This window comes from Rhopalosiphum padi, chromosome 3 (genome assembly GCF_020882245.1).
Source record: "Rhopalosiphum padi isolate XX-2018 chromosome 3, ASM2088224v1, whole genome shotgun sequence".
In the NCBI taxonomy this organism is placed as follows: Eukaryota; Metazoa; Arthropoda; class Insecta; order Hemiptera; family Aphididae; genus Rhopalosiphum; species Rhopalosiphum padi.
In genome coordinates this window covers 77,247,619-77,260,579 of record NC_083599.1, presented here as the reverse complement: position 1 = coordinate 77,260,579, position 12,961 = coordinate 77,247,619, and the positions used below count along the sequence as shown (strand labels likewise).

General features: G+C 29.6%; 1 pseudogene; it reads left to right on the top strand.

Annotated features, from left to right (window-relative positions):
- On the top strand, window positions 1–2,255 carry LOC132925773 (uncharacterized; annotated as a pseudogene).
- Window positions 2,256–12,961: the final 10,706 nt, after the last annotated feature.

The window sequence follows — 12,961 nt, the reverse complement described above, 5'->3', positions numbered from 1 at the left end:
ATGTCTGACACCGATGATACTTGTGCGGCGGTAGTGATTGCTTGTTTGACGGAAAAGAAAAAAGTAAAGCGGAAAAGAAAGCAGAGGGTGTGGATGAAGGAATGGCTAAAGAAGAGGGATCAATTTTGCCATGATCACTTAGTAGCAGAACTTAAAATAAGTTCAGCCGTTGATTATAAAAATTATCTACGAATGGATGCAGATACCTTTGGTGAGCTATTGGAAAAGATAAGACCTTTAATTGAAAAAAAATGTACATATATGAGGGACCCAATTACGGCAAAACAAAGACTATCCCCTTATCTTAAGCCTGTCACCACTTCCACTGGTTGTGATAACATATTTGCTAGCTTTACTTTAATCTTTGTTCCATTTATACTTGCCTCTACAAGATTAATTAGCTTTTTTTAGGAACTTAAATTCCCTAAGAATATTGATTAAGCTTGCCCTGTGGATAGAGTCATAGGCTTATATTAGTATATTAAAGAATTGAAACTTTTTTCGTTAGAAATATTAAATGATAGAATATATGGTTTTGATTATGGATCAAAAAACAATAAACCTTGTCTGCTTACTATGGACCATATTAACGCAGGAAAAATTAAACAATCAACATCCGAAATGATAACTTTGATTAGGTCAGCCAATTTGGGATCTATATTTAACTATACGTAAAATTGTGGACATTGTGTTATCAACTTCACTAGAAAAAAGTAGTTGTTTCTTACTAGCCTTTAATAACGCGCGGGGGGTAAATAATGACCCCAGTCCTATTTGATATCGTAATTGCATTATTATTATTGAAGATAAGATTGTGTCATTTAGTGTACCTTTCTAAATATAGTTTATTAACGGTAGTTTATTTGAATTCAAACGGCATTTGCGCGGATAGCCTCGCCGTAAGCCCTCTCTCAATCACAAGTTGACGACGGACGACGCCGACGCGCGACGATCCGCGTCGGAACGTCGGACCCGACGCGACCGCGAACCGGCCCTAGACTAATTAGTCATTTCCACCGCATCGTACGCGACACAACGCCCCTCGCCGTACCATGCCCACTTCCATACACTTGAATCTACTTCGTTTTTTTTTTTCACATTGGTGTTTTTTTTTGTTTGTATCATTCGCCTACAAATAAAGCCACCCCTTCGTACCCAAAGACTTATGTTTTTTTTATTTATTTTTCTCCCGTGCTCCCCGTGTGCCGTTCAACCACCATCCGACGCGACCTCACCATCACATAGTGACAACCGTAGGTACGCGTCAAATTGGCTCCCCGAACTGGAATCACCGGTAAGTGAAATATATTATTACCTTACCACTAACTACCACCATCAACCCCCCATTTTGCGACTCGCAAAACGTTTCCGACACCACACGACAAAAACGTGGTTTGCGAGCTATAACGGAAAAACCGGCGTTACGTAACATAACCATAAAGAACGTAACGATAGCCGCGCCGCCTATTTACGGACACACCGACTTCACCGCGCGCGACGCCGCAAACACACGGGGAATAGGATTGGTAGGACATTACATTAAAAACTAAATGGAAAAACATCAGAGATTATTATCAAGCTGAACTAAAAAAAATTATCATCAGGGGGCTGGTGCTGACGAAGTAACCACTTCCGCGTGGCCATTATTTCCATGCTTAAATTATTTAAAGGATACAATGCAAACTCGTCCTCGTACTACAAACTTGACACAGAGCGCAAGAAACTCCGTCGAAAATGCTTCACAAGACACTTCCGTCGATTTTTCTCTATTCAATGTTGACGAAAATAGCGTAGAAGAAATATGTGAAGATGATAACGACATTATTCAATCTACGGAAAACCACAAAAGAGAAAAACCCATGCATACAACCCAAACGGCAAAAAAACTAAAACATCAATGGGCAATTTCAGACAAGAGTTGTTAAATCTTGAGGAAAAATAAATAAAATTACTTCAAAGTGAATAAAAAGACAATGAAGACTTAATGTTTTTAAAAAGTCTATTAGGTACCTGATTTGAAGTCTTTATCTAGAGCACAAAAAATGAGGACAAAAATAAAATTTCCAGAAATTTTATACAAAGAAATTATGAATAATGAGCCTACAACTTCTACACAGTATTCAAGCACACCAGCATCAGTTTCTACACAGTCATCAATTTCAACTGAAGATAATTCTCATTGGCAACCATGGCAACGTATCAATTTTAACGATACCAACCAGTTCGTAAATGGCCCCAAGAGACTAGTAAACTAGTCCAAGAACAGGGTAACATTTTCGAAAATATGTAAAAAGTTTAACAAAGTTCTGACTCAAAAAATTTTTTTTCATTTTAGTTATATTGTCATGTAAAGGAATCCATTTTTAAGTTTTTTTTAAAATTATATTATGTCAATAAATAAGTTTGTTGAACAAGTATCTTATTCATTTAATTTTAGTAAAAACTAAATTGTTTTATTACAATATCTGTTGCGTAATATGACTTAAATAAGTATGTTGTACGTTGGGTTGGTATGAATAAAACTTTAGAGTAAAATGTAGATACTTATAGGTATACTATAGGTAAACTATGGGTAAATCGGTGTTTTGGAAACCTATTTTAAGCCAAATGAACTTATAATTATTTTATTTTTAAATAAATAAATAAATTCTATAATGCTGCTCTTCAACAATATTTTTACAATAACAATTAAAATTTGAGGCACAAAACAAATCATTTAGAGTTTGTACAACAATTATTTTTATAATTAAATCTAGAAACATATATTATTGTTGTACCCGTTGATTGTATCGACGAATCCTATAAAACGGCACCCATAAAGTATTTCGGTCCTTTGGAGTGAGGTTGAAAAACCAATACTTCCGGAGAAATTAATTTTTTTATATTTTTTTTAAAAATTTCAAAAAAAATAATAATAACTCCATAAGTATCGATTTTTTGACCCACTTCCAAATGACCGAAAACACTCCCCGGGTGCCGTTCCGTAGGATTCGTCGAAAAAACTTCTTGTTCTAATTTTTTTTAAAAAAAATTTTTTTTTTCATGACTCCTACTAGTAAAACATGGCAGTATTTTAAACGCAATAAGTCCAATGATTCGGCAAACTGTTTACTTTGTGATTCTGTGTTGATGAACAATGGATCTAAATCATCTTTATGGACACATTTTAATGCGTGGCACAAAGACACAAGCAGTACACCACAATTAGACGGCAAAAGGTAATTAAAATTATATTTTTATTAATTTTAAATTTTTAAATTTTTAAAGTTTTCATTATGTATAAGTATGATTTAACTATAGTGATGGGAGTAATGGAATGAAAATGATTATTAAAATAATCGAATTAGTTTCACTATTGAAATTATAATTACAGATATATTTATTAAAATTAATGTTTAATAAAATACGGGGTTCCACAAAGATCTGACAATGAAATAACTTTTGTTATAATCAATATTTTAAAAAAAATTATTTTGAATATAATTCATAGACACTTGCGCTAATTTTTTTAATATTGAAAATAAAAACTAAAAAATTGATAAAAAAATTTCCAAAATATTCAAAATTGCCAATTTATGAATCTAATTAAAAAAAAATTAGATGGTAAAAACATTTATTTAAGTCGAGTGGCTAATTTTTTACAACTTTTTTAAATAACAATATTCTCGTACAGTAAATTCTAGTTTATGTAACACAATAAAAAAATTATATTTTTTGAAATTATAATGTTTCTAACATAAACTAGATCGTAATTTACCCAACGAGAATATTGATATATAAAAAAATTGTAAAAAATCAGCCACTTGACTAAAAAATTCTTTTTACCATCTCAATTATTTTTTAAATCAGATTTTCAAATTGGTTATTTTGAATATTTTTTATTTTCGGTATTAAAAATGAAAAATAAAAAATGTATACTAAAAATGTAATGCAAGTGTCTATGAATTATATTTAAAAGACATTTTATAAAAATATTGATTAGAAGTATTAGAACATAAGTGATTTCATTATTTAATTTGACAGATCTCCGTGGGACACTGTATTTATTATAATTATTTATAGTTTATTATATAATTCATTTTACATAAGACACAAATAGGTACCAAAAAATATTTATAAAAGAAACACAAACATAATAATAATATAAAAACTAGACAATTTGAATGCTCAATAATTCTTAATATACTAATTCAATTAATTTTTTTATAGAACTCACGATACGAATGCATCTTCGCAAGAAAAAAATGTTTGTTTCCGTGTATAATATTGCTTATGTTTGGCCCCTTTTCTGCAGCTAATATAATGTGATAAGGATAATATTGATAATAGTAAATTTAAATTGTAATAGTTAAATAAATATACTTTATATACTACGATCATCATTTAATAAAATATAATAATACACAATTCGTAAATTCGCATAATGTACGATCGTCATTTAAAATTTAATAATACACAATTGTCAATACGCAAATTCACATAATATAAGTAATATACAATTCAACAATAATATTTAGAAATTCATTTTTTATTAATACTGTAAGAGTGATCGTCAGATGAATGAACATTTTCTTATTATATTACCTTCACTCGAAGACAATTGAGGAAATTCATGCTTATTACTTTTATTCTTAGTGAAGAAACGTGGTTGTTTTTCAATATTTTTTTTTTATTTTAACTGTATTCTTATTTATTGGCATAGGTTTTGACTCATTTGTAAGTAATTCAATTATTTTATTACAATGTTTTAAAATATGATTTTGACTTTCTTCATTTATAGCTCAGCTCGATTGTGCATACCAATTATTATCTCCATTTTTGTATTAATTTCATCAGTTAAAGATGTTGATGAAGATATTCTAGCAGTGCTCCCAAGTATAATATTTTCATAAACAGCTGGTAAGGGTATTACATTATTTTCATGTTTGATATTCATGACAACATTAAGTTTGGCAATTGCATGTATATGTTTACAGGTATTAAAATATAAAACATTATCTATGCATGAGCATTTAAATGTATGGACACAGATATTACAAGAATGACAACGTAAAATACAATTATCACAAATAACATTACATTTTTCAATAACATATTTTATATTTAATTCAATTTCAGAAGTAACTATCCATATATTTGGTTCAATTTCAGTAATCATGTTTGATGAAATATTTACACTTTTATTATGACTAGATATAATTTTTAGTAATTTGAATGACTTTTTTTGTTTAGTAATTTTGATGGCCCTTTCGAAGAATTCGTCTTTAACTAGTAGCAATAATGCATTTATTGATGAATTCAGTCTTCTAGATTGTTTACCTTCTAAATAACAATATTTGATACTTTTATGAAGGGCTTCTAAGAACATGTTAGTATTAATACCAACATATTTCCGATTAAAAAATTCCAATTTTACATATAAAAATTACAACAAAATAATTACAAAAATCAGCAGTGTCTAAATCACTTCTGAGGTAATTTAATATTTTTAATAATTCAATATTAAATGCTTTTTTATCAGTTTCATATAATAAAGATTTTAATGTTTTAAAAACTATAGCTTTTTTTTCATGGCAATGTATTTTAGATATATTCTTGTTCCAACTTCTGAGTACATGCCATGTACATAATAGTTGTTTTGAAACTGGACCCATAACAGAACACCAAGCATTGTAAAATGCTGGTTCATCATCGGACATAAATACATATGATTTAATAAAACCAACTATTTTTTTTACAGATTTAAAAAATAATCAGTGGCGTTTCCTGACTTTCGGCGTCAGGCGTTAATGTGTGATTTATTAAGAAAACCCCCTTTATAGAAAACAAATTCTCATAAACTATTAACATATTATTAAGATTATTTATTTTACATACTTTTTAAATTTTTAAAACCATAAAATATCTATAAACTAAATATAAATTTTAAAAATTAAATAAAATACAAAACTTTTTTGTACAAATGGATAAACTTCTTAACTGATTTTTACTTGAATTCAAATTCTACTCTTCTCTCTTTCTTAATAAATTGGTTTATAATATCTTCATAAAACTTATTTCTGTTTGCTCTTAATTTGAAAACCAATTCTTTTTCGATAGATATTATACTTAAGTTGTTCATTCTTTCTTGTGTTTGAGTTGAACGACAATATGTATGGATTCTTTTTAACGATGAAAATGATCTCTATACTGAAGCGGTTGTTGTTGGTATAGTAGATATTAATTGTGCTAATTTATATACCCCTCAGAAAATCCACTATTTAAGCTCATTTCAGAAAGATAATTCATAATTTCGATAGGACTTTTATCGGCTGATTCATTTAAGGTGTACCAAACATGAAGTTTATTTTGTAGTTTACCATAATTGAAAAAATCACCATAAATATCTTGCAAATTTTTAAGTTAATTGGATGGAAAATTATCTTTTTTTTGCAAAACATTTTATTTTAGTAGGATTTAGTAAATCAAAATATTGCAATTTTTCAAACGATTTGAAACGAATATCAATTTGCATTTGTATGTTGTCGATAATTTCAAAATAAAGACGTCTATAATAATCTTTTTTGTCGATTTCTGTGTTTCTGACTGCGATTGCTTACAAGAAGTTTGTTAGAATTTTCAGTAAATGACGCCCATAGACTATCAAAATTTTCCCTTTCTTGGTTTAATTGGTTTTTAAAATCAAGTATTTTTTGACTACAAAATAAAATATCAATATTTTTTGATTGTAAAATATTGAACAATACGTCTGTAAAAATAAGAAGATTAGATAATATTTTTATAATAAAAATGTTTTTGTTTTCTTGAAGAAAGTTTGCAAATCCTTTTGCTGTCATTCCAGTAACATTATCAAAATCGCCACTTTCATAGATAAAAATAAAAAAATCAACCAATGATGTTCGATGATTATGAACTGTATGAACTAATCGTGAAGTAAAGTTCTAACGAGTAGTAGCCAATGTGGGTAATTTTTTAGTCATAAATTCTGAAAGTGCTTTTAGTCTTTTAGGAGAATGAGAAAAAAATACAGGCAGAATTAAGACCTCGAAAAAATATTTTAAGTTCCTTGTTGCATTCTAATGATTGTTGAAGTATTAAATTAATAACATGCGCATAACAATGAGTACATAGCTTTTGGATATTTTTCTAAAACTTTACTTTGTAAATCGTTTAAATGGCCAGACATTACTGCGGTCCCGTCATATGTTTGTGCCACTAATTTGTTTTCAATTTTAAATTTGTCTACCACTTGATTTATGTGATTAAATAAAGAGGATGCAGTTTTGTCAGCACTCATATCATCAAATCCAAGAAAATGTTCAACAATTTTATTTTCGTTTTGTGAAAAATATCTCAGTACTGTCGATAATTGAGATTTATTACTTATATCAGTTGTTTCGTCAAGCATAATTGCCACGTATTGTGTATTTTGAATTTCATTAAAAATTTCATGTTTAATAACATCAGCAACAGAATTTATTAAATCGTTTTGTATAGAAACAGAAGTGCCTCAAAAATAGTAGAAGTATCTAAATGTTCTTGTAATAATGGATCAAATTCTTGGCTAGAAATCAATAACTGTATATAATTTCCCTTATTAACTGAATATTTATTTTCGTTATGTCCCCTAAAAGGTAATTCCTGCTTAGCTAAATAACATACGAGGTGTGGCAATTAAATAACGAGAATTTTTAATTTTAAAATATGTATTTAGTATTTACAATGATTTATGCACCCATGCCTTCACAGTACTCTTCTCCGAGTCTAATACACTTGATCCAAAGTTTTTTCCATTTCTGGAAGCACTCCTGGAAGCCTCCAGAAGTTAAACTCTTTAACACCGCCGTTACAGCACGTTGAATATCCTCCAAATTCTCATAGCGATGTCCTTTCATTGGTTCCTTTAACTATGGAAATAGCCAGAAGTCCAGTGAACCCAGATCAGGGCTGTACGGTGGGTGGGGGAGCGTTGTTATGTTCCTACTGGTCAAAAACTGTTGAAGTTTTAATGATGTGTGCAAGCGCATTGTCATGGTGAAGGACCCCATTTTACCATTTAACCATTTTTGGCTAATTCCGGCCTCACACGAGACATTCTATGACACAATCGCTTAAGAACGTTCATTAGACATCATTCGGATTGTGAGACGTCGATCTGTCCGCAACAACACACTTAAACGTTCGACATTTTGCCCAATGTGCACGATTTTAGGGCCACCTGACCTTGCGTCATCTTGCATTGATTCTCGACCTGATGCGAAACGTGATCCTCATTCATACACACATAGTTATTATAAGCAATCATTACCGAACACACGTTGCAATTTACGAAAAATTTCGTCCGGTTTTTCACCAGAAATTTGATGACGATTCGTTGCCCCGTTTTTCACGTCACACATTTTTGTACGTCACGACACTACACTACTAACTTTCAAAAATCGTAGAGCATAAAATAAAACACCGATCACTATCAAACTTGGCAAACTTGTGTATAATCTCGTGAACTTTAAGTCAACAAATTTTCAAGGTATCAGGGTTAATACTATAGAAGCTAGATACACATTCTAGTTATTTAATTGCCACACCTCGTACTGCATTTATTAATCTTTTTAATATTTCTCTATTTTTTGCTACTTTTTCATTATGTAATTGAATATCTATTCTTCTTTGTTTATCTAATAATGTATCAATCCTTGCAGTTGATGATGATAAAAATGTTTTAAGTTTAAAATATCCAGATACATGAATTTCTGATTCAGTATGTTTTTTAACAGCTGTATTTAAATGATTTAAATCACCATACCCTTGATCATTCCAAACAGTATTTTTTTGTAGAAAATAATAAACAAGACCAACAAAAAAATGTATTAGATACTTCACAACCGCATAACCAATCAGATATATCATAAAGTTCTTTACAAAAATGTCGAGTGCATAACGCATTATCAAGTCTTCTTAATTTTTACTGTTGTTAAAATGTCAAGATCTGGACAAGGTCTACCATTTTTAACTAAGACTTTTTTTTCAGCAAATAAAAGTCTTGAAAAGCATTTTTGTTTTAATCGATTTACAACTTCACTGTGATTATACATATTGCAGTACAAATGAAATAATTTTAATTTAATTAAAATTAAACAATATTATCCAGTAATATAATAAAAACTATACAGCACGTATAGTGACAAAAGAGTATTCTATAAAAAAAATTAATACCTTACTGTCATCGCTGTCTTTAATTAAAATCATTAACCCAATAAACTGATGCACAAAGGATACTGGATAGGCAACCCGTAACAAACTATTTGAGTTGTGGCTAGACGTTAATTCCATTTTCAACGCCTTGGTTTAGTATACACATTGCACCGAAGTTAGCCGACAATATCACGACAAATTACGATTATAGAATTTTAGAGACCACGAGTCGTTGATCAAAAAATTAACGTCCTACACAACATAATACCTATATATTTCGTTATCTTATCGACCGCCGTCGTAGCTACAAGTGCTGCAACTGTCGGTACACGGTCGACTCGGTTGAGTTAAAAATAGTTTATTAGTTGATTATTATTTTTATTTATAGACAATAAGAGCACATACAAAATAATTATCTAAAGATCTTGTAAATATAATTATATAACTATGTAATATGCATTACACTATTACAATATTAGTATTATTACACACATCAATGTGACAAAATAAGGCGTTAACACACGACTTGCACACCCAGAGAAAATGCCACTGAAAATAATATGTATGTAGTAGTATCGGATTTATTGCTAAAACAAAATGCCACTGGAATACCATTACCATATTCATCTACAACAAGTAACGTGTACAGCTGAAAACTGTAACTGTTCAAACCATGGGTCCCATCAACACAGATTTTGTCATTTCCAAGTTTGACCAGCATTTCAGCTTGGAAATCAGTCATAATAATGATACAAAAATCATCTTTTCCTAAATGTGTTGCAACATCATCCTGTCCTTGGTGTTTAAAATACAAAACTGGATTATAACTACCTTTTGCTAACTGTTCTGCCCATAATTGAACACTCATTAAATCATTTTCATGTCTTTTTGTAAAACATTTGTTAATATTGTAGTCCCTTTTGATGTTGTGCAATTCTCGTTTTTCTATTAAATGTAAACGCTTCAATGTCGTTCCTTCCACAGAATCTCGAACATCATTTAACACTCTTTGAATTGGAACGCCCATAGATAACTTACCTATTGAAGAGTATTATCATTGAGTATAAATGGTACAATAGTATAATATACTGAATAAAATATAGTAAAATAAAATTATATAACTACCTGCCAATTGTGCTCTATCAGCTGTAGTTAATCTCAATTTTCCAATTTCATTTTGGTGCCCTAAATGAGTACTGCTGTATTCTACAATTAATTGATTGTCCTTCTTGTGTAATTTAATATATGATGGACATATTTTTCCTATTTTTACTGATCCACCATTTTTTAAGCTTCTTTTACCCTAATTCAAATTAATATGCTTATTTAAATTTTACTTTCTCATTGATTTCCTAACTTTGCCAGAACTCCTTGGATAAAATTATCTATGACAGTAATAGTATGAATATTCTATATTGTTAACTTTTTTTTTTTTTTTTTTAAACATTTATTGGTAGTTTTAGAAGATTAAATTTTGTTAAATTAATTACATAGTGTAATATTAATTATTAAATATTTAATTATGTATAAACTACTGTAAACATTATTATTACCTTCAAATATTTCAAAGTTCAATGTGTCATTATTAATATCCACCGTATGTCTTATATTTATGTGTAACTGGTAAGTCTTAAACGAACTAAATATTTTATTTCATTCTTCGAAAAAGCAAATAAGTTTACTCTTCAAAGCACGAACTAAGATATACAGGACTGGAAACGAATGTTGATACGAGTACACGTTAATATTATGATTGTGCGGGGGACGAGGGAATTTCGGTTCTAATCAACACTAGCGCTCTCTTGGCCGGCGGCCGTTATTCGAATTCCGAGTTTACAGTTAGTTATTATTATAATTTTATTATATAAATATTATTATTATATATATTATAGATATTTATTATAATTTGTAATAATTTATTGTGTAATTGTATTTAGACATTTAGTATATAATATAATGGAAATAATTTATTAAGTACCTATTATGTAGTAATAAGTTTTGATAATTTTTTTTTCTTGTAACTTTTCTTTTTTAATTGTTTGTTTTGTGACAAAGTAAACTGTTTCATTCTCATAGTGATGTAGTATTGGAAAATATTAGTCATTATTTCAGTTTTATGATCACTACAAGGAAATGTCAGTAAATCACCATGTTCTTCAAGAACATAATCAATTGTTTTGTTAAAAACGTCTGAATCTGTACTATGTTTGACATAACCTTCCTCTATGGCTGATATTAGTTTGAAAACGTTGTGATTTGGATATATCAGGTAACAGTGGCGTATCCAGGGGGGGCACAGAGGCCATGGCCCCCCCTCGTTGGTCGTATTTACTAGATTTTGTTTTAAAGATTTAAATTTATTCGTATACATGAACGCAAATACGCAATGAACGCATACTACAATAATATGCTTATACCAGTATTCAGTTATCAGTAATCACTTTTACCGTTATCATGTTTCACTAACGTGGTTCTAGTTACAACGGGCGCTAGTGAGTAGTTACACAGCTGTTTTGGTGACACGGACAGTTTAACGATCTCCGTACCACAATATTCGTTGTGTAAATAGTGTAATCAGTTATCACATATCAATAATCAGAAAATCTACAACCGTATCGTTAACGTAAAATACGTAAAATGTGTATTATTTCACGAGTATAGTCATAGTGTAAATTATTAAATTATTCAGTTAGCAGTAATTTTTTTTTTTGTATTCAAAACTATAAACTAAGTAGCAACAAGTATGTCTGAAAAGAGAACTATGTTATATTCAATTTTTAACACGAAGAAAAAAAAAGTTGAACATTTTAATGACACGGTAAGAATATAATTTTGTATTATTATAATATATAATTCAACTTTTGAAGTTTTAAGTCTTACTATTTTATTTGATTCATGTTTAGTCCTCAATTATTGGTAATGTGGACGCAGTTACTACGGATAATTTAAAAAATAGCCAAGAAGATGTTAGTATATTATGAATACAATATGTCAATATACATTTGATTGTATATAAAATAAAAAAATATATATTTATTTTAATATTTTAGAATAAAGAATTGCATGGTTCTGCCTCAACTACAACTCATAATTTGCACGATATTGCTTCTTTTGTAGTTAGTAGATCTTTGAATAGCTCTGAAATAACTGCTTGCTTGAAAAATGCATATATACCGCCACCTTTTTACGATTTTCCTATAAGTATTGAAGGTAAACGGAAACGAAAATTTCAATATAAATATTTACCATCATTTCCATGGCTTGCTTATAGCGTAATTAAACAAGGTGCTTATTGTAAATGGTGTGTAGTTTTTTCGACTACCGGAGGAAATCAGGTAAAAAGTAAATAGGTAAATTGAATTAATAATTTTTATAGTTATTTAATACAGATATATGCTTTTAGTGTTTAGGTAAATTAGTAAAAGAACCGTTAGTCAAGTATAAAAATATAATTGTTGATTTACAAAATCACGAAAAAAAAGAATATCATCTTCTCGCAGCTCAAAAGGCGAATAATTTCATACGTAACACGGAAAGTGGATTTGAAAAATCTGTAGACGTATTGTTGAATAAACACAAACAGCAAGTAATTGAATACAACCGTAAACGACTTATTCCCACTGTCAAAACTATTATTTTTTGTGCTAAAAATAATTTATCTTTGAGAGGACATCGAGAGTGTGGTTCAATGGCATCAGAAAGTATAAGTAACAGTTGTTTGTCCGGTGAACAGGGTACCCTACGAGCACTTTTAGCGTTTCGCGTAGAG